Source organism: Podarcis vaucheri, assembly GCF_965113315.1.
Source record: "Podarcis vaucheri genome assembly, chromosome: 7".
NCBI classification, from domain to species: Eukaryota; Metazoa; Chordata; class Lepidosauria; order Squamata; family Lacertidae; genus Podarcis; species Podarcis vaucheri.
In genome coordinates this window covers 32,835,597-32,861,254 of record NC_138765.1, presented here as the reverse complement: position 1 = coordinate 32,861,254, position 25,658 = coordinate 32,835,597, and the positions used below count along the sequence as shown (strand labels likewise).

General features: G+C 44.6%; 1 protein-coding gene across 3 annotated transcripts in view; it reads left to right on the top strand.

The window, feature by feature from the left end:
- The window catches only part of DLGAP3 (DLG associated protein 3), a 186,589-nt gene that overhangs the window by 99,793 nt on the left and 61,138 nt on the right, over positions 1 to 25,658 (top strand). For all 3 annotated transcript variants that reach the window (XM_082233190.1, XM_082233191.1, XM_082233189.1), the window contains exon 2: positions 21,886 to 21,983. The gene's annotated coding sequence lies outside the window, so the exon portion shown is untranslated. The remainder of the gene's footprint in view (positions 1 to 21,885; positions 21,984 to 25,658) is intronic.

Here is a 25,658-nt window from a genome sequence, read left to right as displayed (position 1 = left end):
AAGGTGCTGGTGCCTTTTGGGTCAGACTCCTGTTAGGATTAGGATGGCCGCTTGCACATCACCAAAAAAAATGGAAGACAGCTAAGGACACAGATTTGCATAAAATGTGCATTTGCAATTATATAATAGTTCTCACCCTAGTGGAGCAGCTGCCCGGGGCCTCACTGTTGATGGGCCTCTCCAAGGCCACCCCTTCTCTCCCTTCCAAGGGTTCTTCTGTATTTAAATCAGCCTTGGATCAGAGAGCCCTTCTAATAGAGGATTGTCCTCTATAAAGTAGGGCACATAGCCACCCTACTGCTTATGGATGTCACCCCCACCCTCTAGTCCCAGAAACAATTGGTACCCTTCACACAACAGGATCATTTGAAACATGTCTGTGTTTGAGTTCCCAACAGACTAACAGGAGAGTAGGAAGTGAGATATCCTACAATTTGGTGCCATTCAGATCTTCTGTACATAACGGATGTAGGGAGGGGAAGATACAACCTGCCAACTCTCTTGAAAGTGACAAAAAAATCATCCACAACTTCTGAAAACAGGTGCCGGCTGAAACACTTCATCTTTGACTACTCTACATTGCATGAAGGCATTTTGATGTTTTCCGATTGCTGCATCGACATTTCTGGGTCACTCAAAACCATCAGTTTGGACTGAGATGAAAGTAAGATATTGAACTGAGTGGGGGCTTCTGTGGAGCATGAAACCAATCAATGATAACCCCCTTGAGCTATGAGAGTACACACACACACACACACACACACACACACACATACACCAAGGGCTGGGAGTGGGGACTCAGCTGGAGCTTCTCATCAGGAACAAAGATACTTTAGCATGCAAGAGTTCCATCCGAAAAGCTTCTCTTTATAGGGCAAGATGCTCACGTTTATTCACTGGCAGAAGAGATGAGGCAGAAGCTGGAGAAAGAGAGCAGAGGGGGGATATTTGCATAAAAGCCACATCCGTCACAAAATCGCATCTCATTCTATTTCAGCAATAAATGCAAAGCCTTATTGATCTCCCTCTACCTTTCCCCTGTACACTCCTTCCCTCGTGTGCCTTGTCTTTTTAGTTTGTAAGCCTGATATCAGAACTGTTCTCTCCCTCCCCTCCTACCCCTTGATGTGAAAAGCAGGATAAAAATATACTAAATAAATAAAATATTTCATCCTCTGCAATCTGCAGCCAGATCAAACTCTCTAGATTTTTGTTGCTTTAGGCTTTGCTTAACACGAGTTATTTTGGGTGGCTGGGTGTGCAAATGCAGCTTCCTAGGATTAAATGTTGTAACTAGAATTTCCACTAGGGTTCACTGACCTTTCATCAGCAGTTTCAATGGCCCTAAACATCAGGGATTTGAACAAGGAAACTTGTGGGTCCAAACTGGAACCTAACCTGGTGAGCAACCTGGCAATGCTTACATTCTCTCCTCTGAGCCCTCTTCTGCAACAGAAGGAAATAGGGTTATGTATGAGACTGGACCCTGTGATTAGAAGGCAAAATGAAGCCTCTGCATTGGGCAGACATGGATAAACATTAGCAGCTTTTTGCCTTTTGTTCTTACCCGGTCAATAGGACGAGACCTTCTCTGTGCTGGCCCTGGGATTTCTGCACTTAGTGTAACTGCTGGGACTTTGGGCTGAACAGCACACACTCTGAGTCTGGGTTTTATACAGCAATCCATGTCTTCAGCCTTGCCCTAACAGTTGAGTTCCTCCAACCCCATTGCCCATACATGCTGGCATTCAGAGTCTGAGACTCTTTTAGGGCCTTCAGACTATGAATGCATCTCTCTGTGTTGTCTTTGCTACCTCTAGGAAGTAACAGAAGAGGAGGCAGAGAGGGTCCCATTTGGCCAAAAAACTAAAGCAGGGAGTTGGCTCCCAGGATTTGACAATGGATGGCAACAGTGTCATGGCCTCTTGGTACCCTGCTCCACTGGGGCTTGCAACTTGAAGGGGAAGGGGAATGCATCAAACAGAGTTTCTTCCAGGCAGGTCAAAGGCAAAGCAAAACAAATCAGTTCAAGGCAGGTCTGGCAAAAGCAAGACTCTATAGGGAGAAGTCAGAATCACAAGTAGTGGGGAGATATTGTTGCAAAAGAGAGTTGAGGCCATCTAAAGCCTTAAGTAGGCTGGCAAAGTCTGTACTATAGTTGGCTCCAACTCCTTTGGGGGTGTTGGCTTTGCTGTCCTAAAGAGCTCTGGTCTTATCTGCAAGTGGTGTGTGTGTGTGTGTGTGTGTGTGTGTGTGTGTGTGTGTGTGTTATGGGGGGGGGCTTGGCCTCTGAGACCAAAGAAGGCAGAAGGACTGATGTTCTCAGACTAGGAGGAGAGCTCAGGAGGAAGTGTTGAGCTCCCCTCTAAAATGACATAGTCCTCCTCATCTGTAACAAAAGGAGCTGAATTTGTGAGTCATGTCAATAAGGGACCTGATCTGGATTTTGGACCTGACTCAGGCATCGAACTGTGGTTTGGCCTGCAATGTGTGCCCACAATAGAAGGGAATCTTCAGATCCAATGTCTAATTACTCCAGATATAAAACATGATGTGCTTATACCAGCTGCAGTATATAGGTTAGTTTAGCATCACATTGGGATCTTCTTTGGCTTGTCTGTGCATGGAGCAGAACAAGATAGTAGTATTCAGTGGTTTGGGGATGTACTGTACCACTTCAAATCACAAGTTAGGAAATGTGATTCCCCACTTGCAGCCTAAAGTGACACAGTCCATTCTACCACCACAGGAGCACTCAGCCATTTCCTTAAGACCTCCTTCGAGTGCACTTATAGACCATATAAACAAAGCAGTGCTACACTGTGATAGGAAAGGCTCATAGCTCAGTAGCAGAGCATAGACATTGCATGCAGAAGATCTCAGGTTCAGTCACCAACATCTTGAGGTGGGACTAGGAAAGAACAATGTCTGAAACCCTGGAGAGCTGCTGCTGCCAATCCTTCAACAAGTTCAAGCTAGATGGTTATAATGCAGCTTCCTGTCCTATAAAATTTACCATCTATTTTGAGGAGGAGATGAAGTGCTAGGATAGATCACATGCTTTGCCTGCAGAAGGTCCCAGCATCTCCAGCCATGTAACTCTGTAGAGCTGCTGCCAGTCAGTGTAGACCATGGTTGAGGAACCTAAGGCCCAAGGAGAAAAGGGCCCCCAAACCCTTCTGTATGACCCTTGGGACTCTCCCCAGGCCACCTCCCTCACCAGCTCTGCTTCGCCCCCTGCTTGAGTGCTTCTGCCTTAACAGAATGTGTCATTGAACTTAGATCAGACCATTGGACTGCCATCTGTCATGGGTGCTGTAGTTGAGAATTCTGCATTGCAGGGGGTTGGACCAGTTGACCCTCAAGGTCCCTTCCAGCGCAACAATTCTAGGATTCTTGCTTGCCTGGGTGGAGCAGAGTCAGGTGGGTGAGCATGAGTAGAAAGGTATAATGTGCATCTGTTTGCTCTGCTAACTTGCCTCTGACCCTTCACACCACTGTTGTACAGCACTTGGAAGGTTGCCCAAAAGGGAATGTGGTCCCAGGTCTGAAAGAAATACCCTACCCCCAATACTGAGCTAAATGGACACTCATTATTTGTCAGGTTCCATGATGAAACAACAACTTCTGTCATCTAGAGTGTGGATGGAGTCATTTCTCTGTTGAGGGCCACTGGGAATGAGCAGAGCTATGGGGAGCATGAGCAAACCCAAATATGGACTGAATCTCTCTCTTTCTCTCTCTCCCCCCCTTTTCCCGCTACCCCTTTCTCTCTCTCTACCACCTCCTATCTTCCTCCTTCTGCCACCTCCTAAGGCCCAAGGAGAAAAGGGCCCCCAAACCCTTCTGTATGACCCTTGGGACTCTCCCCAGGCCACCTCCCTCACCAGCTCTGCTTCGCCCCCTGCTTGAGTGCTTCTGCCTTAACAGAATGTGTCATTGAACTTAGATCAGACCATTGGACTGCCATCTGTCATGGGTGCTGTAGTTGAGAATTCTGCATTGCAGGGGGTTGGACCAGTTGACCCTCAAGGTCCCTTCCAGCGCAACAATTCTAGGATTCTTGCTTGCCTGGGTGGAGCAGAGTCAGGTGGGTGAGCATGAGTAGAAAGGTATAATGTGCATCTGTTTGCTCTGCTAACTTGCCTCTGACCCTTCACACCACTGTTGTACAGCACTTGGAAGGTTGCCCAAAAGGGAATGTGGTCCCAGGTCTGAAAGAAATACCCTACCCCCAATACTGAGCTAAATGGACACTCATTATTTGTCAGGTTCCATGATGAAATGCAGAAGTGAAATGCAGGGATTCCCTGCAAGCTTGTGGAGAGAGGGAAGGAGGGAGGCAGAAAAAGAGAGTCAGGATAGATGTTTCATGCTCCCTGCATGATAGATGGAACCTGGCAGGAGGGAGAAGTTTGTCAACACGGCTGCTGGAGGTGACACCTCTGAGGTTTATTAGGAAGACTGTGCAAGGAGAGGCGTCCCCGGGAAGATGGATACAAGGCTGTCTCTCTCTGCCTGGTAATGCTGTGGGGAATGCAGGGGAGGCCATTCAGCTGAAATAGCAGCAGCGGCAGCACAAGGCAATCCACACAGATTGGGACAGGCGCAGAGTGAGCTGGTAGCATGGAAGAGTGAAGAGTGTGTGCCTTGGGAGTCCTGGTGTAAATTTCACTTCTGCCATGAATGCTCTAGGTCAGAGGTTGGGCATGCTGTGACCCTTGGCAAGATGGAGAGGGGAGTGGCAGAAAGTGAAAAGGTGGGGCAGAGAGAACGATGTGATGGCAGAAAGAGAGAGAAAGGAGGTGGCAGAAGGAGGAAGATAGGAGGTGGTAGAGAGAGAGAAAGGGGTAGCGGGAAAAGGGGGGGAGAGAGAGAAAGAGAGAGATTCAGTCCATATTTGGGTTTGCTCATGCTCCCCATAGCTCTGCTCATTCCCAGTGGCCCTCAACAGAGAAATGACTCCATCCACACTCTAGATGACAGAAGTTGTTGTTTCCATTCTGCCAGCCCAGGCAAGTCCCATAGAGGAATAATGTCAGCCTACCTTGTTGTTGTAAGTGTTACTGAAATGTGCTTTGAGCACCATATGCATATCACATCTGTTCTTCATCTTCCACAATCCTCTCCTTTCTCATTACTAGCTGGCCTGAGCTTACCAAGAGAAGGTCACTCCCCTCTGTACTTTGCTTGTGGCCCTTGACCAAGGGCGGGGGGACCCCCATAGCCCTGATGCAGATGAGCATCCTTGTCCTGCTTGGCTGCCTCTGTGCTGTCCAGCTGCCCAGGTGGTGAGGGAATTTGCTTCCCATCAGGTGGCACCAACCCAGGGCAGAAAGTGTGTTGAAATAGCCATCCATATCTGCCTCAACAACCAAATGGGTACTTTGGTTGTCTGCCTGGGCTTTTTGTAAATGGCTCATCTGTGTTCACCCGCAGAGACAGCAAGGAACAGCATACTCTCGACCAAAAACGTTCAGGATTGTCACAGCAACATGGCCTCTACACCCCTCTGTTGCTCCATCTCCAGCTGCCTGTTCAGCTATTAAAGATCAATTCACGTGGGCATCTCACTCTCTTTTGTTCTTCCATAGGAGGCTCTGCTTCTTTTTCAGAGTTCCTTTTTGTCTCCTTGCTGTTTATTTCTGAGCCAATTTCTCTGTGGGCTTCTGAACTCCCTGCTCTTCCCTTTCTGTTCTGTGTTCCCTTGCTGAGCTTGTACTGTTTGAAGGCTGCTGCTGTTCAGAGATGTTTCTTGGCTGTAAATCGGGGCTGGAGAGATCAGCCCGTTTTTGTTGGGACCAAGATTTTTCCCAGTCACGACGCAGGTCAAGTTCCCTGATTGTGGTTAGTTTTAGTAGAAAGTTTCCTTGGGTCTGCCTTGAAAAGCTGGCTGTGTTGGGAGATGTGTGTTTGTGGGAGCTTTGTGCTGGCTGCAGCCAGGGCCGGATTTAGGTTTGATGAGGCCCTAAACTACTGAAGGTAATGGGGCCCTTTATATGTCCAGTTGTACTTTGTCAACAACAAATTGTCACTGTTTTTTGTGTTGAATATATGCTATATGGTAATTTATGGACCTAATAGGTATCTAAAGCCATTTGAACATGACAAAATATGTATTTTATCAAAGTAATTGTATATGCTATATGGTAATTTATGGACCTAATAGGTATCTAAAGCCATTTGAACATGACAAAATATGTATTTTATCAAAGTAATTGTTGAACTGAAATACAATTAAGAATAAGTATATTAATAGTGAAATATTTGGGGGGGCAAGAGGGTGGGGCCCTAAGCTATAGCTTGTTTAAAGGTAAAGGGACCCCTAACCATTAGGTCCAGTCATGGCCGACTCTGGGGTTGCAGCGCTCATCTCACTTTATTGGCTGAGGGAGCCGGCATACAGCTTCCGGGTCATGTGGCCAGCATGACTAAGCCGCTTCTGGCAAACCAGAGCAGCGCACGGAAACACTGTTTACCTTCCCGCCGGAGCGGTACCTATTTATCTACTTGCACTTTGACATGCTTTCGAACTGCTAGGTGGGCAGGAGCAGGGACCAAGCAACGGGAGCTCACCCCGTCGCAGGGATTCGAACCGCCAACCTTCTCATCGGCAAGCCCTGGGCTCTGTGGTTTAGACCACAGTGCCACCCGCATCCCTTTATAGCTTGTTTAGCTTATATGTACACCCAGCACTGGCTGCAGCTTAATAGTAGAGCACATGCTTTGTGTACAAAAGGTCCCTGATTCAATCCTCAGCATCTCTGGATAGGAATGGGAAAGATTTTCTGGAAGAAACCCCAGAGAGCTGCTGCCCTTCAGAGTCGATCAGAGATCATTTCCCCTTAGAATCATAGAAATGAAGGGCAGGGTAGAAAGTTAATAAATAGTCCAACCCCTTCAATGCAGGGATCACAGCTAAAGAATCCCTGACAGATGGCCGTCCAACCTCTGTTTTAAAAATCCAACAAAGGAGGGTGCACTGCTTTCTGAGGTAGTCCATTCCACGGCTGAACAGCTCTTACCATCAGAAAGTTCTCCCAAATGTTTAGCTGGAATCTCCTTCCTTGTAATTTGAATCCATTGGTTTGCGTCCTACCCTCTAGAACAGCAAAAAACAAGTTTGCTCCATCTTCCACGTGACAGCCCTTCAGGTGTTTGAAGATGGTTATCATACACATCTCAGCCTACTCTCCTCCAGGATAAACATACTGTTTCCTCATAAGGCTCTTCTTATTTTAATGCTCTTCAGTGTGTTGTTCTAATACTGTGGTTGCTGTTTCACTCTGGTTCTAGTCCACGAGCTGATAAAGTATGTATACAGTAAATCATGTTGGATTGAGTGGTGAATGCTGAATATATCTCTATATCAGCGTTACCCTCACCTTGGGGTCAAAGGTGCCGTGATGGGATTAACCATATAATCCACCCTGTCCCGTCTAATAACTTGTAACCAATGTAGTAACTTGTATAGTTATATATGCTGATGACAGCAAATCGTTCAGGGTTGTTAAAGGGATTGTAAAGAGCTCCCCAAACTGGGTAAACAGGATTTAAACAAATTTAAAGTGATGCATATTAGGACAATGCTCCTCCACGCACACACCTCCTATATTTACACTGATAGGGTTTGATAAGTAAAGAGATTGTGTTGAGCAGCTCGTTGAAAACGTCAATCCACTGTGCAGCAACTGTGAAAAGGGTGGGTTCTGTGTTAGGAATCATTAGTAACGGTGTCAAAAATAAAACTGCTAATATTGTGACGCCTTGATACAAATATATGGCGCAATCTCAGTCAGAATACTGTGTACTGTTTCTGGCTGTCTCACCTCAAAAAGAAAAGCGTAGAGCTGGGAAAGGGCATCCAAAATTACTGTGGAATTGGGGCAGCTCCCCTAAAGGGAAAGGCAACACTGGGCTTTTGTTTATTGAAGCCATTGTGTTTCATCCGACTAAGTTTATACTCAATGAATGGACCCAACTTAGTGATGTCCATTCATTTTAATGGGTCTGTGCTGCACATGACTACGAATTGGATATAGCCTATTGCTTCTATTGATGTCCTTTGCTTTTTATTATAATATTTTCAGATGCATTTTTATTACTCTAAGATGTCTTGAATATTTTATACAACATTTTCTTTTCTTTTCTTGTAAATTTTACACAGCTTCTTTTCTTTCCTTGTAAATTTTATACAGCCTCCTTACCCACACAACTGGTAGGCTGGAAGATCTAGAGATATGGCACCGATGAACTCTTGAAAATAGCAAAGATCTAGTTAATGAGCAAACTATGTCTTACAAATGATAATGTTTTGTTTATTATTGCATTTATATCCCACCTTTCCTCTAAGGAGCTCAAGGTGGTGTACATAGTTCTACCCTCTCTTCCCCCGTTTTATCCTCACAACAACCCTGTGAGGTAAGTTAGGCTGTGAGAAGCAATGACTGGCTGAGTGAGCTTCATGACTGAGCAGGAATTTGAGCCCCTGTCTCCCAGGTCTGAGTCCAACACTCTCACTATCACACAACACTGGAAGTTCAATTTGGACATTTTAAACCAGGGTTGGGGTTTCCCATGCAAATTACTAGTCCTTATGGATATGAAGATGAGCTTGAAAATATATGGGTGATACTTGAGGGCATGTCACTTTATATATATATATATATGGGGAGAAAGTGAAGTATCTAATCACCAAGCACGTTCAGGAGGTGTGAGTGAGAGTGAAAAAGAAACAGAAGGTTGTATCCGACTAAATTTTACCCATTGAAATTGACAGGCCTGGCTTTATTTCAGTGAGCCTACTCTGAGTAGGAGTAGGACTACAACCCAGTGGCAGGTATTCCCTAACACTTTACAAGGAATTACTGCACGGTTGCAGCTTATGGCAACTCCTATCTCTCCTGGAATGTTAATGAGCCAAGAAGACAAATGGGTCATTAAGAAATAATGCTGTATTGTAGGATTTCTCGATGCCCCCCTTCTCCCTCCCGCAACACTGCCCGCTCCCCAACCGCTGCCTCAGCAGAAGTAATGATCTTTCTCTTGCTTTCTCAATCAACCCCAGCAGCTGCTGCCAAATTTAATCAGGTGCTTAATTAACTATACCTTTCACATCAAAGCTGCCCTTCCTGGTAGTAGGATATCCAGCATCAGAATAAGCCAATGGCTCAAATCTCATTATTGAAAAGCAAGACACCATCAGATAAGTAAGCAGGGAGCAGTGGGGCAGGGGGAGATATGAACTTGGAAACCTGCAATGCAAACAACTAGGCTGAGACTCTTGGCCAGCCTGCTCCACCCTGCCTCTTCCTAAGGTGTTAGTTAGTTAGTTAGTTAGTTAGTTAGTTAGTTATGTTAATACCTCACCTTTCCTTAAGGTGACCTACCTACTTCTCCTCTCGCTCATTTTATACTCACAACAACCCTGTGAGATAAGTGAGTGACCGGTCACTTGTTTCTTGAATTGATAGTGTAATTTGTGATTTTTGACCCCTATATTTATTTTGCTTTTTTCCCCTTTAAAAAATAAATAATGACAAATACTCTGGTCATAATTTCTTCCCTACTTTTCAATTCATCTTTTTCTGGCAGGTGACCAGGAAATTGATAGTCTGTTCAGGCCTGTATAAAATTAGTAAGTTGTATTAGTAGCAGTAGTGGTATTTGAAGAATCGTTGTTGTTGTTGTTGTTGTTGTTGTTGTTGTTGTTGTTGTTGTTGTTGTTGTTGTTATACAGGCTGTAGCCTCCCCCATAGCAGCTACCATAGGAACACAAGAGTCAGACCATTGATCCATGTCTTTTTATCTGGCGATCACTTGTAGCCGAGTAAGATTTTCTTCCATAAACACGGTTTTAAAAGTGAGTCTGTAAGTGACTGTGAAGGCCAATTCTGAATCCACACAGTGGGGACATAGGTTTCCGAGCAGGAGTTGATCAAGGTGAGGGTTTGCCAAGCATGCCTTCCTCTTAGCGTGTTTCTCCCTTTCATCCTGAGTTCGAGCATCTTCAAAACCCATGACACCTTTGGTAAAGGCTGTTCTCCAACTGGAGTGCTCGCAGGCCAGTGTTTCCCAGTTGTTGGTGTTTATACTACATTTTTTTTAAGATTTGCCTTGAGAGAGTCTTTGAACCTCTTTTGTTGACCACCAGCATTACGCTTACCATTTTTAGAGTAGTTGCTTTGGAAGACAATAATCAGGCATCCGCACAACATGACCAGTCCAACGAAGGTGATGTTGAAGAATCATTGCTTCAATACTGGTGATCTTTGCTTCTTCCAGTACACTGGCATTAGTTTGCCTGTCTTCCCAAGTGATGTGTAAAAATTTTCAGAGACACCATTGATGGAATCTTTCAAGGAGTTGGAGACGCAGTTTATAAGTGGTCCACGTTTCACAAGCTTACAGTAAGGTTGGTAGTACAATAGCTTTGTAAACAAGCATTTGGGTTTCCCTGCAAATGCTCCAGTCCTCAAAGACTCTGCGCTTCAATCAGGAGAAAGCTGTTACTCATTATTGTCTGTACACTGACTGACAGCTGCTCTCCAGGGTTGCAGACAGGAGTCTTTTACAGCCCTACCTGGGAATGCCAGGCTTCTGTATGCAAATGATGGACTCTACCACTAGAAATGCAGAGGTGGGCTTTTTCACTGGTAGCACCAGCATTATGGAATGCCCTCTCTGCTGAAATGTGAGAAACCCATCTGTATTGGCATTCTGCTGGCTTTTGAAGATGCACCTGCTTACACACAGACATTCCCTTGACCTGAAACTCCTGTTCTAATTGCTCTGCCACAGCAGAGCAGCAGAAAGGGGAAGTACTAGGAAAGGGAGAGGTTAACAGTGGAAGAAGATGGATCAGTGCAGAGAAAGCCCTTATAGAGCAGAAAATGGCTCAGGACACTCGTAACAACTTTCATAATGGTGGTCACAAGTCAAAACCATTCGATCCCTGCTGTTGTTCCTCTAATAATGTCTATCTCTCTGCACTTCATGCAGCTCTTCTTCACAAGCCCCTTTCTTTATGCACAGGCCATGTCAGTCTTCTGAAGGTAGAGGGAATTGCTGAGGAAAGCGTACTTAATGCTAACGAGGCTGGCAATCGCTTGCTGCTTGCTCTCATTGTGGTTTAATAACCTTGCTGTCTTGGATGCGCTCAATCATTTCAGCAAGGCACATTCATCAATTTGAGGTGGGATGAAGAATGAAGTCGTTTGTCAAGGGCCCAGCTGCAGAAAGCAAAGAGGGGCAGTCAGATGTGATGTAGGACTCCTACCCCCAAAACTCTGCCCGGACTCCTTCTGATTTGTACAGCCGTTGGCATGATGCAGCCAAAGACAAAAACTTTTCAAACTCATTTTTATTTCAATAAAACCCATCAAACATGGACTTCAAAGTGGACTCACCTGTTTCAAACAAGGTAGATTGTGACCCATTTGGATCATGGACTCACTTCAGAATTTTACAGAACTCTTTACAATGTAGCCCCAGGGTTGCAGGGCTGCCTCTGTGTCCCTGTAAAAGATTGTTTTGCCTCTAAACTATTTTAAGCAGGTGATCCAGCCATCCAAGTCTCCTTATTACCACGCAATTTGAATGTGATATAGCAATTCTACTCTGTCACTCTCAGGGGAGATTTATTGGGGGGTATACAGCTTGTATTCAAATAATGTGGTAGCAAGGAGTCCTGAGCAATAGTTATTTCAGGCTGTGAGTGGCTGGATTACCAGAGGCAGCACTGCAACCCTTGGACACCTTGTTACTTTGTGTTTCTGCAAAAGCAAAAGAGGAGGTCTATCTACGCTATGAACTTACTTTCAGCTATGACTTCCTCCAATAACTCCTGGGGGTTCTCATTTACTGAGGAGCCTTTGTTCCCTAGAGTTCCCTAGCGGCCACTCTTGTCACCAAAATACAGTTCCCAGGGTTCCTAGTGAGAGGACATGACTCCTAAACAAGTTTAAGCCTGTAGGGAAGGAATGTCTAAAGGGTCTTAGCAACAACGACAAAGATCAAGCCTAGCCTAGCCTATGGCTGTGCGGTCTTCTAACTCATTAAGTTCTAGCTAAGGGAGATTCTGTTTTTAGGGCTCTGGTAGTGGAAAATGAAGTGGCTGATAGCACCATGCAGGGGGGAGAAACCAATACTGAGCCTGTCATATGTTCATTCAGAGCAGCAAAGACACATGCTGAGAATTGGGGGCTGCAAGGTGTTGCATCCCTGAGAATGTACCATGTTCCTGACATAGTTTGTGTAACCCCAAAATTATCTATGAATCCAGCCCACCTAACTGGTTGACAACTTAAATAAAATCCTTACCAATCTGCATTTCTCTCCCTTTCAGCAAACAATTTACATTAGAGCAAAAAATTGTCTCTTTTTTGGTGGAGGGGAGATCAGTAGGGCTCACCTATTCTGAAGGTCTGTGTTACATAAGGCTACAGAGAAACGGAGGGATCCACTCTTTTATTATCAGGGAATCTTGAGAGTATAGTTGTTCTACAAGGCTCACGGGGAAGAAGTTTCAATTGCTAAGATTTCAGCACCAAGGATAGCTCCCTAGTGCACCCTGTTCTCTCATTCCTTGGAGCTTCTTAAGTTCTAGTCTGTTGCCTCAGCACTAAACTCAATGATCAAGGAATGCTACAAAGTGGGGTGTATAACTTTACATTGCTATAATGCATTACACAGTACCCACAGAGTACACAGTACCCACCCACAGAGTGGTGTGTGTGTGTGTGTGTGTGTGTGTGTGTGAGAGAGAGAGAGAGAGAGAGAGAGAGAGAGAGAGAATGCTGCCACTCACGTTTTGCTCAGCCCCCACCCACCACTGGTTTCAGCCCCACCAACGATCTACATGTGCCCCCCCATACATTACCTCCAAGAAAATACCACGCTGAGGGGGGGGAGGGAGGTTTTCTGCTCCTGCTTTATAGGGAGCCCATCCCTACCACTCCGCCTTTCTTAATTAGAGGGAAATGTTCTGCTAATTAAAAATGAAACGGTTCCTCAGGACTTCCTACTTAATGTACAGTGTTGCCTACAATGAAACATCTTTTCTGGGCAGTTGGAATCCATTGCTTCTTACATAATCGGGGGGGGGCAGTATTAATGTAAGTGTCTTCACTTAGAGTTCACAGTTGTATGATTTTCAGCAGCCATGAAGCAGGCAGAGGAAGTGACTGAAGAAATTCACATGACCTCCAAATGGTACCACATTTGCAACCATCTTTTGTCATGCTTTAAAACAGGCATAGGCAAACTCGGCCCTCCAGATGTTTTGGGACTACAACTCCCATCATCCCTAGCTAACAGGACCAGTGGTCAGGGATGATGGGAGTGTAGTCCCAAAACATCTGGAGGGCCGAGTTTTCCTATGCCTGCTTTAAAGAGTCGGGGGGTGGGTTACCTTTCTCTCTGTGTGTGTCTAACTTTTTTCTTGAGGGAGGGAGGGAAAGAAGCGACAAATAATCATCTCCAAGGCTCTTGCAAAGGGTAGGATGCCCTCCCAATGGTGTGAACTGTTGTGAACTATCAGCCCCAACCAGAGTAGCCCATTGTCAGGGATGATGGGAGGTGTAGTCCAACAACAGCTGGAGGGCACTACTTGGCTCCCCCTGTGCTGTGTCATTCTCCACAAATCAATGCGAAAAGTAATTGCATCATCAAAGCTCAAAAGAAGACAGGAGGTGGCTCCTTCAGACCAGATTGCAGGAGTGCCCTCCAGATGTTTTAGACTCCATGAGACGCACTGAGTTTTACTCAGAGCAGACCCATTGAAATTTATGTGCCTAATTTAGTCATTAAAGTCACAGATTTCAATGGGTCTATTCTGTGTAGGTCTGGCACTGGAGACAACCCCAAACTTTCATCTGCCCCAGCCAAAATGGTTAATGGCCAGCGATGATTGTAGTTGTTGTCCAAAACAATTTGTAGGGCACCATGTTGGTGAAAGCTGCTCTAAGCCATTGTCTCCTATCTGCTGGGGCAAGGGAGGTTGTCTCTTCAAGCATCTCTGCTCAACCTACCTTTGGTGCAACTGCAAGTTGTCCTTCAGGACTTATCAAACTTTAATTTTGATTTCTATTTATAGTTGCCTCACCCACCTCTTCTGAACAAGTTGGTATGAGGTTTATCTGTTTAGCCAGTTCAGTGAGCAATAATTGGTCCTTGCTTCCAAGCTAGTAACATGTCCAACAGATGATGGGATTGTGCATAGAGATGTAAGTGGGAAAGCAGGCTGTAGCTGAGTGGGTGAGTGGAGTTCCAGACCCAATTTGCCTTCCCAGTTAGTTGTGCCGCCATCTTCCTTTCCCCATGCATTCTCTCCCTCTCCAGTCCTGGAGACTTTTGCCTACACCTGCAGTCAAGCTTTCCTCCTCTCTGCTGTCTTATACAGCTGCAGATCCTCCCTGTACCTGGTTAAGTTCAAGGTGCTGGCACAGAGCCCTGTACATCTCATCCCTTTTGTACCCAACTGGTCACTGCACTTTGCAGCATAGGGCCTCCTGCAGATACCACCTCATCAGGAGATCCATTCTGTGCAATGCAAGAATCAGACCTTTAATGTTGCAGAACTTTGGATCTCCCTGCTGTTATATTTCAGGCAGGCGCGGACTCTGCTGTCTTTTCAGCACCACTTGAAGACTTTCCTTTTGATAAGTGGAGATTCATATCCCGGTCAATATCTGTATTGGATTTGCACTGTGTGTGTGTACGCACGCGCGCGAGTGTAATTGTTGCTATTTTAATGTATGCAATTTTTGCATATGTTTTTATTGTGTTGTGAAAACACTTGAAGATGCTTCATAGGAAATTATTCATAAATGGAATAATTATTTCTTGCCTATTTTTTCCTTGCACCAAAAGGGATTGAGTCTATCCATTTCACCATGATGCCACTTTGGGTCTCCAGAAACCAATGTGCTGTGTCAAGGAAATTACATAAATTTCTCTCTCTCTTTCTCTCTCTCTATGGGCATCTTTCTAGTTTTATTGCTTGCTTAAGAGCTTTAGCAGCTTGTGACTACTAGCTACTGGAATGTGTGACACACCCCAGCTATGCCCATGCCTAAGTGGGGGCTGAATGAGAGTGTTAGGTGCCTTTAAATGCAACCTGGGAACAAGAGAGAAGTCTGCATTTCTGCAGCTAGATGGCAAGAAGCAGTACTTCCAGCAAGGAAAATGAAGGTCTGGGGGGATGAAAATACTGTAGGGTCCTGGAACATTCTAGATCCACAGGCCTCCTTCCTTTGCTACCCTAACATTGATGAAAATGCTGTTAGGCAGTGAGCACATAGAGACTCATGAATGCTGAAGGGGAATTAACAGAGCAGGTCACTTGGGCCCTGACTGCTTCAGCTTCAGAAGCACAGCATCTTGGGTCTACTGGTCCTTTTACAACAATGTCCACCAGGCACTGGCTCTGAGCCATTGAGTGTGTGTGTGTGTGTGTGTGTGTGATGTGTGGCTAATGTGAGGCCTAGCAAAATATCTGCCTGGCAAAAGATTGGGCGGTGGGGGTGGGAGCTGAATAGTGTGGCATGGAAAAGAGGGAAGAAAACTCAGGAGCCAGCCTGAGCCGTTATGTAGGTCACTGTAGCAAGCAGCGAGATAACAATATGTGTGTTTTAAAGCCTTCGCGGGGTAGCACTAAGCAAATTTCCATCCCGCTTTATCCTGCTGTCAGCAGGCTTAGAGTGAAAGATTTTACATTCAGCTCCTCGGGAGAATGTCTTCCCAACAGGACGCAGAGCAGCCGAGGGCAAAGCCAGCCAAACTCGTCATCACACTTTCCTCCCCTTTTACTCTGCTTTGAGTAAACCCACCAGGATTGTGGCAAACGTACAGCTGTCCCTCAGCTTTGGGGGCCCTCCAGACATCCTTTTCATGGCACAATCATGAAGGTCTGTGCTCATGACAGTACTGAGGCAGTTATACGCATTCCAGTTTTCAATACCTTCTATGCCTTCAAAGGTTTGGGGGTGAACCTATGGCTTTGTTTCCAGTCCATGCATGACGTGCAACTTCCTGAAATCCTGAAACTTTTTATACGGAAAAATGGGTCTTCTATGTTACACAAGAAAATGGTCTTTTACATTTGTACAGTAGGCTCTCTTATCCCCCATCCAGACAAGCAAGAAGTATTGCCAGAATTCAAGGACACATTCCAGCCAGGCAAAAACACTAAAGGAACAGCAAAGCAGGGACCATGAGGAGTGTGGCTTGAGGAGAGGTAGTGTAACCAGGGAAGGGATGCATCCTGGGCAGAGTCCTGACAGCAAGATGAAGAGGCCTAAGTATGTGTCAGCCCCAGCAACAGCAACCACCACCAGCATGGCCAATGGTCAGGGATTATGGAACTTGTCACTCAAAACATTTGGAGGGCACCAGGTTGGGGAAGGTTGATCCAGGTTCTCAAGCAGAAATCTTTTCTCCTTAACTCAGGCATGGGGGACCTTGGGCCATCCTGATGTTGCTGAACTCAAAATCCCATCCACCCCAGTAAACACGGCCAGTGGACAGGGGTGGTGGAAGTTGTAGTTCAGCAAAGGTTCCTCACACCTGCCTTTCCTGGTCCCTGATTTCTGGTTTCAGTGGAGATGCTGAGGATTTGATCTGAGACCTTATTCATTCGGAGCATGAGCTCTATCCATGGAGTCATGGTCCACCCAGGCCAGGCTTGGCGGCTTCTGAATAGCAGCAGTTATCTGAGGTCTCACAAAGATCTTTCTGCTTGAAATCCTTCTATCTGGAAATGCAATGAGGGACTTTTGGCTAGCAAAGCATGTACTCTGCTCCTGACTAGTGGACTCTCCCCAGCATATGAAACTTAGAGCAATAGAATGCCCTGTCTCAACCTAAGCCACCTGTACAGGGTTGTTGTGGGGATAAAGCAGGGTGGAAAGCCTGTACGCTGTCTAGCCTCCTTAAAGGAAAGGTAGAAAAGAAATGTGATAGCAAATGAATAAATAAAATTGTGGAACAGGTGACTGATAAGAGGCTGCTGTTTGTAGCAGAATTAGTCCTGTGCTGGGTTAGCTACAGCAAAACACAGTGCTCTTGCTACTGTAACACTGCAGAGAGTCTCTTTTGAAAATAACATATCTAGTATTTATTTAACAAGCTGATGCATTCATAACAAATTACATCCTCACCTTCCTTGTGTGTGAGCCACCAGAGAGAGAGAGAGCGAATCTGATCCTCTTTCAGCTAATTCTCATTTTAAGCAAATAATTACTTGCTACAAAATTATGTACTGAATTAGCTGATTCCACGCCAAGCCCATTCTTCTTATTTTCTTTTTATACAGAATATGTTTTTGTACTTAGCCTGGCATAATAAAACAACACCATAATTAGTAATGTAATAAAGTGAATTATTCCATTATTCTTTTTTTCACATAACAGCATGTTTTAAGAAAAGAAGTGTGGGGTGAACGTTGCATTCTTCCTCATTTCTGCTTCAGTAGTGAAAAATTATATTAGATTGGATGCTATTTTTTTTCTTGCAAAGCAGAATTGGGTTCTGACTTTGGGGCCCTGTGTACCAAGTGCAAATCTGCCACTCCCCCTGCAAAAACCAAACAAAACTTTTTTTTCAAAAAAAAAGGAAAGCCAGTGCCCAGTGTTTAGTTGGTTAGAGGTATCTATGTCTGTTGCAGTAGAAATGACAAAGAATCCAATGGCAGGGAGATTAGTGTGGTGCAAGCACTCTGGCGGAGCCTTTCCTGCTGGAGTGTTTGCACCATGTAAACCTCCCCATCTCCTCACCTCTCTCCCTCTCTGTAAGTCACAGCAACCCAGCTCCCTGGAAGCTAGCACAGCAGCTCCATCCTGGTCAGAGAGGCATTACTCTTCATTTGGGTTCATTGGGCTCTTTCCCCTTCCTTTTCCCTGCCCCTAATTTTTTTGTACTTCTGCAAACTCCCTCTTGGGTGGCACCATCTTGCTTAGAACAGGGGAAAGAAGAAGAGCACTCTGGCCCCATCCGTTGGGCAGAAGAACAAGAGTCACCAATTGCTACTCAAGCACATAAATCAGGAAAGGAAGATCATCTTGGCCAGAACTGGATAAAAATGCCCATTATAGCTTACCACTTTGTTCTGGCCTTTAAAGACTGATTTCCCTCCTCTTTCCTTTCCTTTCCTTCCACTCCACTTCCCTTGAGTGTCTTGCCTTTTTAGTTGGTAAGCCTGATAGCAGGACCCATCTGTCTCTTTTGATTGATATGAGCCACTTTGAGAGATAGTAGTGATTTGAAAAGCAGAATAAATACAGTATGCAGTAAGATAAATAAATAATGATTCACACTGGGGGATGAGTTTGCCATCTGGATATAGAATTTGTTAAGCGTGTAGTTCCTGTTCTTATAGCACAGTACCATAGGAGCCAACTCCTAGGGGCCAAGATGCCGTTGGCCCCCCAATAAAATATTTGAGGGACCAAGGGCCCCCAAAGTTGATGGGCATTGTCATTCAAACGGTGTGCATGTGCCACATCACGTGATTGATTGTGCAGAGCAGGGCTTACCTGGGCTCTCCAAATATTTTATTCAAGTTGGCTCCCTTACACAGTACTATGCATATCTACTCATGGAGTTCAAGGTGATTTAATCCCAGGTAAGGGTGTACAAGGTTGTAGCCCTAATTGACTATAATACAGGGGACCTTTTTTGCTTCCCCATCTGAAATTTGGCAGATCCAATCTCAGGAGGGATAGGAGAATGCCTGAAAATTCATGTCAGACAGGTGGAAAACAAAAGTTGCAGGCAGCAGAAGAACTCTTGGGTCCCCCACTGAACAGTGAATGAAATGAAGTGTGCCTGATTTTAACAAATGTATAATTTAACAAAGGAAATTTTAATCTACAAAATGAATAGAATATGGAAATTGGGGTGGAATTTGCACACTCACAAGGAAAACTGTTCTCTAACTGTACTATTTATGACTGTAGGTCATTTGAATGCTTGACTGTGCCTTTACATGAAAAACTAGCATAGAATTGTAGAATTGGAAGGGACCCCAGGGGTCATCTAGTCTAATCCCCTGTGATGCAGGAACCATAGCTAAAGAATCCCTAACAAATGGCCATCCAACCTCTGCTTTAAAACTTCTGGTAAAGGACTGTCCACTTCCGAAGTAGTTTGTTCCACTGTTGAATAGCTCTTACAATCAGAAAACCCTTCCTAGTGTTTAGCTGGAATCTCATTTCTTGTCATTTGAATCCATTGATTTGGATTCTACCCTGTGGAGAAGCAGAAAACAAGCTTGCTCCATCTTCTATGTGACGGCCCCTAAAACTATTTGAAGATGGCCATCATATCTCCTCTCAGTCTCCTCTTTTCCAGGCTAAACATCCACAGCTCCCTCAAACCGTTCCTCCAAAGGCTTGGTTTCCAGACCTGCGGTCATTTTGGTTGCCTTTCTCTGCACACGTTCCAGCTTGTCAACATCCTTCTTAAACTATGGTACTCAGAAGTGGGCACATGGCTCCAGATGGGCATATTAGACAGCAGCTAAGCTAGCACTGTTTTTCCTGACATGCTACTTTGGTAGGTACGTGGATCAGTTTAGGAGGAGAGGTGTATTAATCATGCAGTTGCAGAGTGAGCCAGGTCTGGGAGGCTTTTAATATGCAACTTGCTGTTTGTCTCACTAGCAGTTGGCCGGGTGTGGATGCAGCTTACCAAGAAGAGGGAGAGGGGAGAGGCAGTGGCGTGGATGGCATGATGCAACAAACCCAATGAGAGTGCCGACTGACTCTGCTAGTGAGTTTGCACTCTCTTGACCATGCTGCCACTTCTCCCCTCTCCCAATTAGCCACAGCAATGCCAGTGACAGAGGGTCAGTGTAAGGGCCCTAGCCCTGTTGACCAGGGGTCAGCAAACTTTTTCAGCAGGGGACCGGTCCATTGTCCCTCAGACCTTGTGGGGGGCTGGACTATATTTTGAAGAAGAAAAATGAATGAATTCCTATGCCCCACAATACAGTGGTACCTTGGGTTACATACGCTTCAGGTTACAGACTCAGCTAACCCAGAAATGTTACTTTGGGTTAAGAACTTTGCTTCAGGATGAGAACAGAAATCACACAGCAGCGGCAGCGGCAGGAGACCCCATTAGCTAAAGTGGTGCTTCAGGTTAAGAACAGTTTCAGGTTAAGAACAAATCCAGAACGAATTAAGCTCTTAACCCGAGGTACCACTGTAACCCAGAGATGCATTTTAAATAAAAGCACACATTCTACTCATGTGAAAACACCAGGCAGGCCCCACAAGTAACCAGAGATGCATTTTAAAGAAAAGGACACATTCTACTCATATAAAAACACACTGATTCCGGGACCGTCCGTGGGCTGGATTTAGAAGGCGATCCGGCCCCCAGGCCTTAGTTTGCCTACCCATGCTGTTGACCTCTACTAGCCAGCGTGGTGACCTCCAAACACTCCTTGGTGTGAGGAGGTGAGGATGTTGCAATCCCATCCTTCAGTTTCTTTGTAAGATATTGGCAGGAGCAAAATCAGCCTCTACATGATCAACGTAGGATGCAAGAGCATCGCAGAGTTTTAGGAAACACTCACACACTGAATAGAGTGTAAAGTGCACTTTTTTAAAAGCCATCTCCTTCCCATTTTTATTTCCAAGCCTGAAATGCAGCAGAGGCTTTTCACAAACAAGCAAAAGAGCAGGAGCAATTTCCCATGTTTTCAGCTGGCTGGCTTGGGGCAGAGGGTCCTGGAGATTGTGAGGCTTTGCTCATTTCCAGAAGCATTTGAAAATCTACCTCCTGCTGCTCTTCAACTCATTTCCCTCTTAATTGCGACAAATAACTTCCTGTTACAAGGAACAACAAGGGCAAGAGTGGAGCATTCCAATAAATCTAAATTCTGTTTATACTTCAGAACAGTGTTTGATGCAAGGAGGCTGCAGCATTTTTTAAAAAAAACAGCAACTCCAGCTGCGAGACTTTCCCTCTTTTTTGGGGGGGGGGGATATGCAGGCCAATGCCTCAGTTGCTGTGAACCGGGGAGGCGCCACTGAAATCAACCAACCACTTCTGTGTATGCCTTGTGCCATGGGGTGAGGGGTAGATGGTAACTGGCAAGATGGTCAGATGATCATGCTCAAGTCATCAGCAAGTGAGGAGAGATCCAGTTTGGTGTAGTGGTTCGGATGACAAACTTGGACCCAGGTTCACATCTCTCCTTGACCACAAAACCTGCTGGATGACCTTGAGTCACACCCTCACTCCTTTCAGTCTAGCCTACCTAATAGGGCTTTTGTGAAGGCAGAATGGGATGTGTGCCAGTCTTGGCCCCAGATCAGGCCCCTCCAAGCAATTTTTTATGGCTCCGCCACCCAGCTCAGTGCATACACGCCAAGGACACCCTGTTTTTGTTTTTCATTTCTTTCACTTTCTTTGTCCGCTGAAAATTTTCAATAAAATTCAAATACGCAAATCAATAAAAAGAGATTCCTGCACAGCAGGTGGTTAGACTATATGTGTATTTATTTTTCTATTTCTTTATGGGAATATTTACAAACCATCAGCTCCTAAAATATGTCAAGGTGGTGTACATCGCATAGCTCTATAAAAAGACTTCTGCATTCTAAAGTTATGCCGCAGAAATATAGTGCCACATGGGGCTTGAATCTTTTCTGTGTATTATACATATATGTATTTTTTGTATACAATTAGTTGGGGGAGGTTAAAAAAAACTTTATAATGGACAAACAGCTTGGACATAAGTGGACACCCAGTTCAAGAGGTGTCCCGATCCTCAGTCCACAGACCATGGATAAATCCACTTAAAATGGCTTCCACCTCATCGCTACTTGCCTCTTTTCCCCAGAAGTCTCACCAATTGCCTTTTTTCATTTCCAGAACTGCTTCCTTATCGCTGGGGAGGAAAAGGATCTTCCTGGTTAAGGATATCGGGTCTCCTGGGGATATGAAAGGAACTGATCTTTAGGAACTAGCTGGTGAGTTATAAACCCTTTCTTTCTTTCTTTCTTTCTTTCTTTCTTTCTTTCCTTCCTTCCTTCCTTCCTTCCTTCCTTCCTTCCTTCCTTTGACGATGACAGTGGTGCGCTAATTCAGGGGTGGACAACCTGTTTCTGCCCAAGGACCACATTCCATTCTGGACAACCTGCTAGGAGCCACAGACAAAAGGGGGCAGAGCTAGAGGCAAAAGTGGGAAGAGCAACAAAATGTAAATTTTACCCACATACACTGGGCTAGTTTCTACAGTCTCACATCCAGTCAGGCAAGCAAGAAGCATTGAGAGCTGAGGGACACATTCCAGCCAGACAAGGAACACTCAAGGAAGGATGCAAAGCAGGGCAGGTGGGGGCTGTGGCTCAGGAAGGTGTATGGCCTGGTGAAAGCCTCAGGGGCCAGACAGAGAGGCCTAGAGTGCCACATTTGGACCCTGATCTTGAGATTTTCGATCCCTGTTCTGTGTTTCCCGGTTGACCTTAATCATGGGACATCTGAATCCCACTGAGCTGTCCTGGAGATACTGAGCAACAAATGTCATCTCACAAAGGGTCAAGTCCAGAGGCTGATAATGCTGGGTCAAAATGTTAAAGTACCCAGGTCTTCTGTAAGAGGACTGGAGCTTCAAGGGAGCAACTAATACCTGCTGCAAGAAAATATTGCGGTGTATATTTATTTCCAGGCAGAAGTACTCCTGTTCAGGATTCTTGCCAGTCAGCCTTGCCCTCCTCTAGGGTAACATAAGCAATGGTAACCAACCTGATGTCTTCCAGAGGTTGCACTATCAACATTTGCAGTTCTCAGGAACGATGGGAGCTGTAGTCCAACATCTGAAGACCACTAATGAATAGGTTAATAGGTTATTGTATTTTAGTGTTCTGTTGGAAGCCGCCCAGAGTGGCTGGGGAAACCCAGCCAAATAGGCGTGGTATAAATAAATAAATAAATAAATAAATAAATAGTTGTTGTTGTTGTTCTTATTATTATTACTTTATAAAAAATCAAAATAAAAAATCCATACTTCAGCAAACTTCAGGGTGTCATCTAAGGATGTCAATATTTCCCTGTTATTTCTATTAAAGGGAGAAATGTTTTGGCAGAGCTTGCAGGAGGGTGAACAAGACTGGGAAGGAAGATTACAAGAGTGGTGAGAGGAGCAGATAAAGCAGGGACAAGTGGGTGGATAGAGACCCAGAATCAGGATGTTGCTCAAAGAAAGACCCAATGCTCACCTGGAACTATTCTGATGCAGGAGTGGGGCTGTGGGCCAACATTTACAGGAGGCCAGGACAGCATTCAGAGCTAGGTTCAAAATAGTGGCTGGAGTGGGAGATAAAGCCACATGTAAAATGATGGCTTAGGGTGAAACTATTGCCTGCAGAACCCGTCAACTGTACACTGGAATGACCTGCATATATCAGTTCCAGCAAGCATTTTTTATTTTATAGTTTATTTAAACTGATTTTATCTCTGCTGTATCTTTATTAATCTTATTTATTTATTTAAAAAAAATTGTTTACTGCCTGCTCATTTAAGTTACTATATTGTAATATATAAGAGCACAATAAAATCCCAAACACCATAAAAACAATGCAAGATAATCATTTGAATGACTGGCTAATCAAGAAAGTGGAACTGGCATTGGCCTATCAGCATGAAAGGGCCTCTGAGAGATGTCTGAAGGTTAGCTAGCTGAATCTCTGCCAGGAGAGTATTCCACAGGTGACATTTAATGCCTGATTTCTCACTGAAGCCAGTCCGGCCTCTGCAACACAGAGAACGATAAACAGTGCTCCTTCGGATGATCTCAGTGATCAGGCTGGGAGTGGGGTAGGGCCCAGGAGATCCTTGAGGTATCCTGGGCCCAAGTTGTCCATGTCTTTGTATATCAACACAACAGCCTTGAATCTGGCTCCGTAGCAGATGAGCAGTCATGAGCAGATGTTTTAGCAAAGGTATTGCATGATGTCAGCCATCTTCTCCCATCAGCAGTCTGGCGGCTGCATTCTGCGCTAGTTGGAGCTTCCATCCCAGGCCCACGGGAAGCCACACAGAGAGCACATTGCAGTAGTCCAATCTTGAGATTACCAATGCACAGAATACAGTGGCCAGTTTATTCCATTGCAGGATAATGAACACCACTTAGAGACTACCATTTTCAGACTTCAATGTTAAGCCGGTATATAGATGGTTGAAATCTGTATATGTGTTACCATAATTCAGGGAGGCTTCTGGCAGTATAATTTTAGAAGAGAGGAGAGAGCTATTTTGCTGCTATTACCATAACATCAAACAAAATGGCAGCATAGTTGAAAAATTGGCATCCTCCTGGTGCAAACTAGAGGAGATTTCCTAACCATTGAAAGTGGGCAAGAGGAGACCAGCTTTTTTCCTTAGACATTTCAGGTCAAGACTTACCAAAAGAGAAGAAGAAACTTTTTATGTATGCTACAACTGCAGCTAGGATACTGCTAGCCCAAAGATGGAAAAGCGACGAAATACAAACTAAAGAAGAATGGCAAGAAAAATTGATGGAATATGCTGAAATGGCGAAGCTAACAGAAAGACTTAGAGAAAAAGACAGTAGAGACTTTAAAAAAGATTGTGAACCATTTATGTTGTATCTACAGAAACAATGTAAAGAAATGGACTCACTAGCAGGGTTTGAGTAAACACAATTAACAAAATAAAGATAGAAATTACAATAGGATGTTAAAATGATAAGAGCATAACAATATTTAATATAAAGGAATTGAACATTAAGATACAATAAAGCAAGCAGGAGAAGTTAATATGTAAAAAACCGGAAGAGGAAGTTGAGGGAAGTCGGGAAGGGAGGGGGAAATTGGGGGGGTTGTATTTCTTTTTTGTTATTTAATATGTTGTTACTGTGATAAACATGTAAAACTCAATAAAAAATATTATAAGAAAGAAAGAAAGAGGGCAACAGGAGCCCAACTGAAAGTGAAATGTTCAGATTTAGCTCATGGTTAAAGTTTTTGGGAGACAGGCAAGGCAGGATCTTTTTGTATTTTGTCACCTCATTATTTTGGAAGGGGTGACCTGCAGCTGACTGAAGCTCAAGGATGAGCAATGCTGAAGAAGGGAACTGCAACTGGTGTTTCATTTTGAAAGGCATCTGCAGATCTGTTCTTCTGTGAGATGCTTTTAGTAAAGCTTTATTATCCTAATTTCTACGGAGAATGGTTTATTGGATTTAAATATGGGATTTTAATGAGGTTGTAACATTGTGATTATTTTGATTCTATGGCTTCTCGATTGAGTGGCTGTATTTTATTGTTGCAAATCTCCTTAGGCGTCTTTTTTTAATAAGTAGGAAAATCTACGACGTAGAATCATAGAACTGTAGAGCTGGAAAGGTCCCTGGGAGTCATCTAGTCCAACCCCTGCTATGCAGGAATCTCAACTAAGGCTTCTATGACAGATAGCCATAGTAGATCGCTCAATGGCAATTTCAGCCCTGTGTGTGGTAGCAGCAAAAATGCACTTTCTTTTAACTGGCTAATTGGTCAATTAACTGATTAAACTGAACTATATATGCAAGCAATGAAAACATCTACCTTTCGATGATGCTGAAGGGTGTGAGAGATAGCTCAATTTTGTCTTGATCCCCAACTCAGGCTCCTTGCACTGCCCTG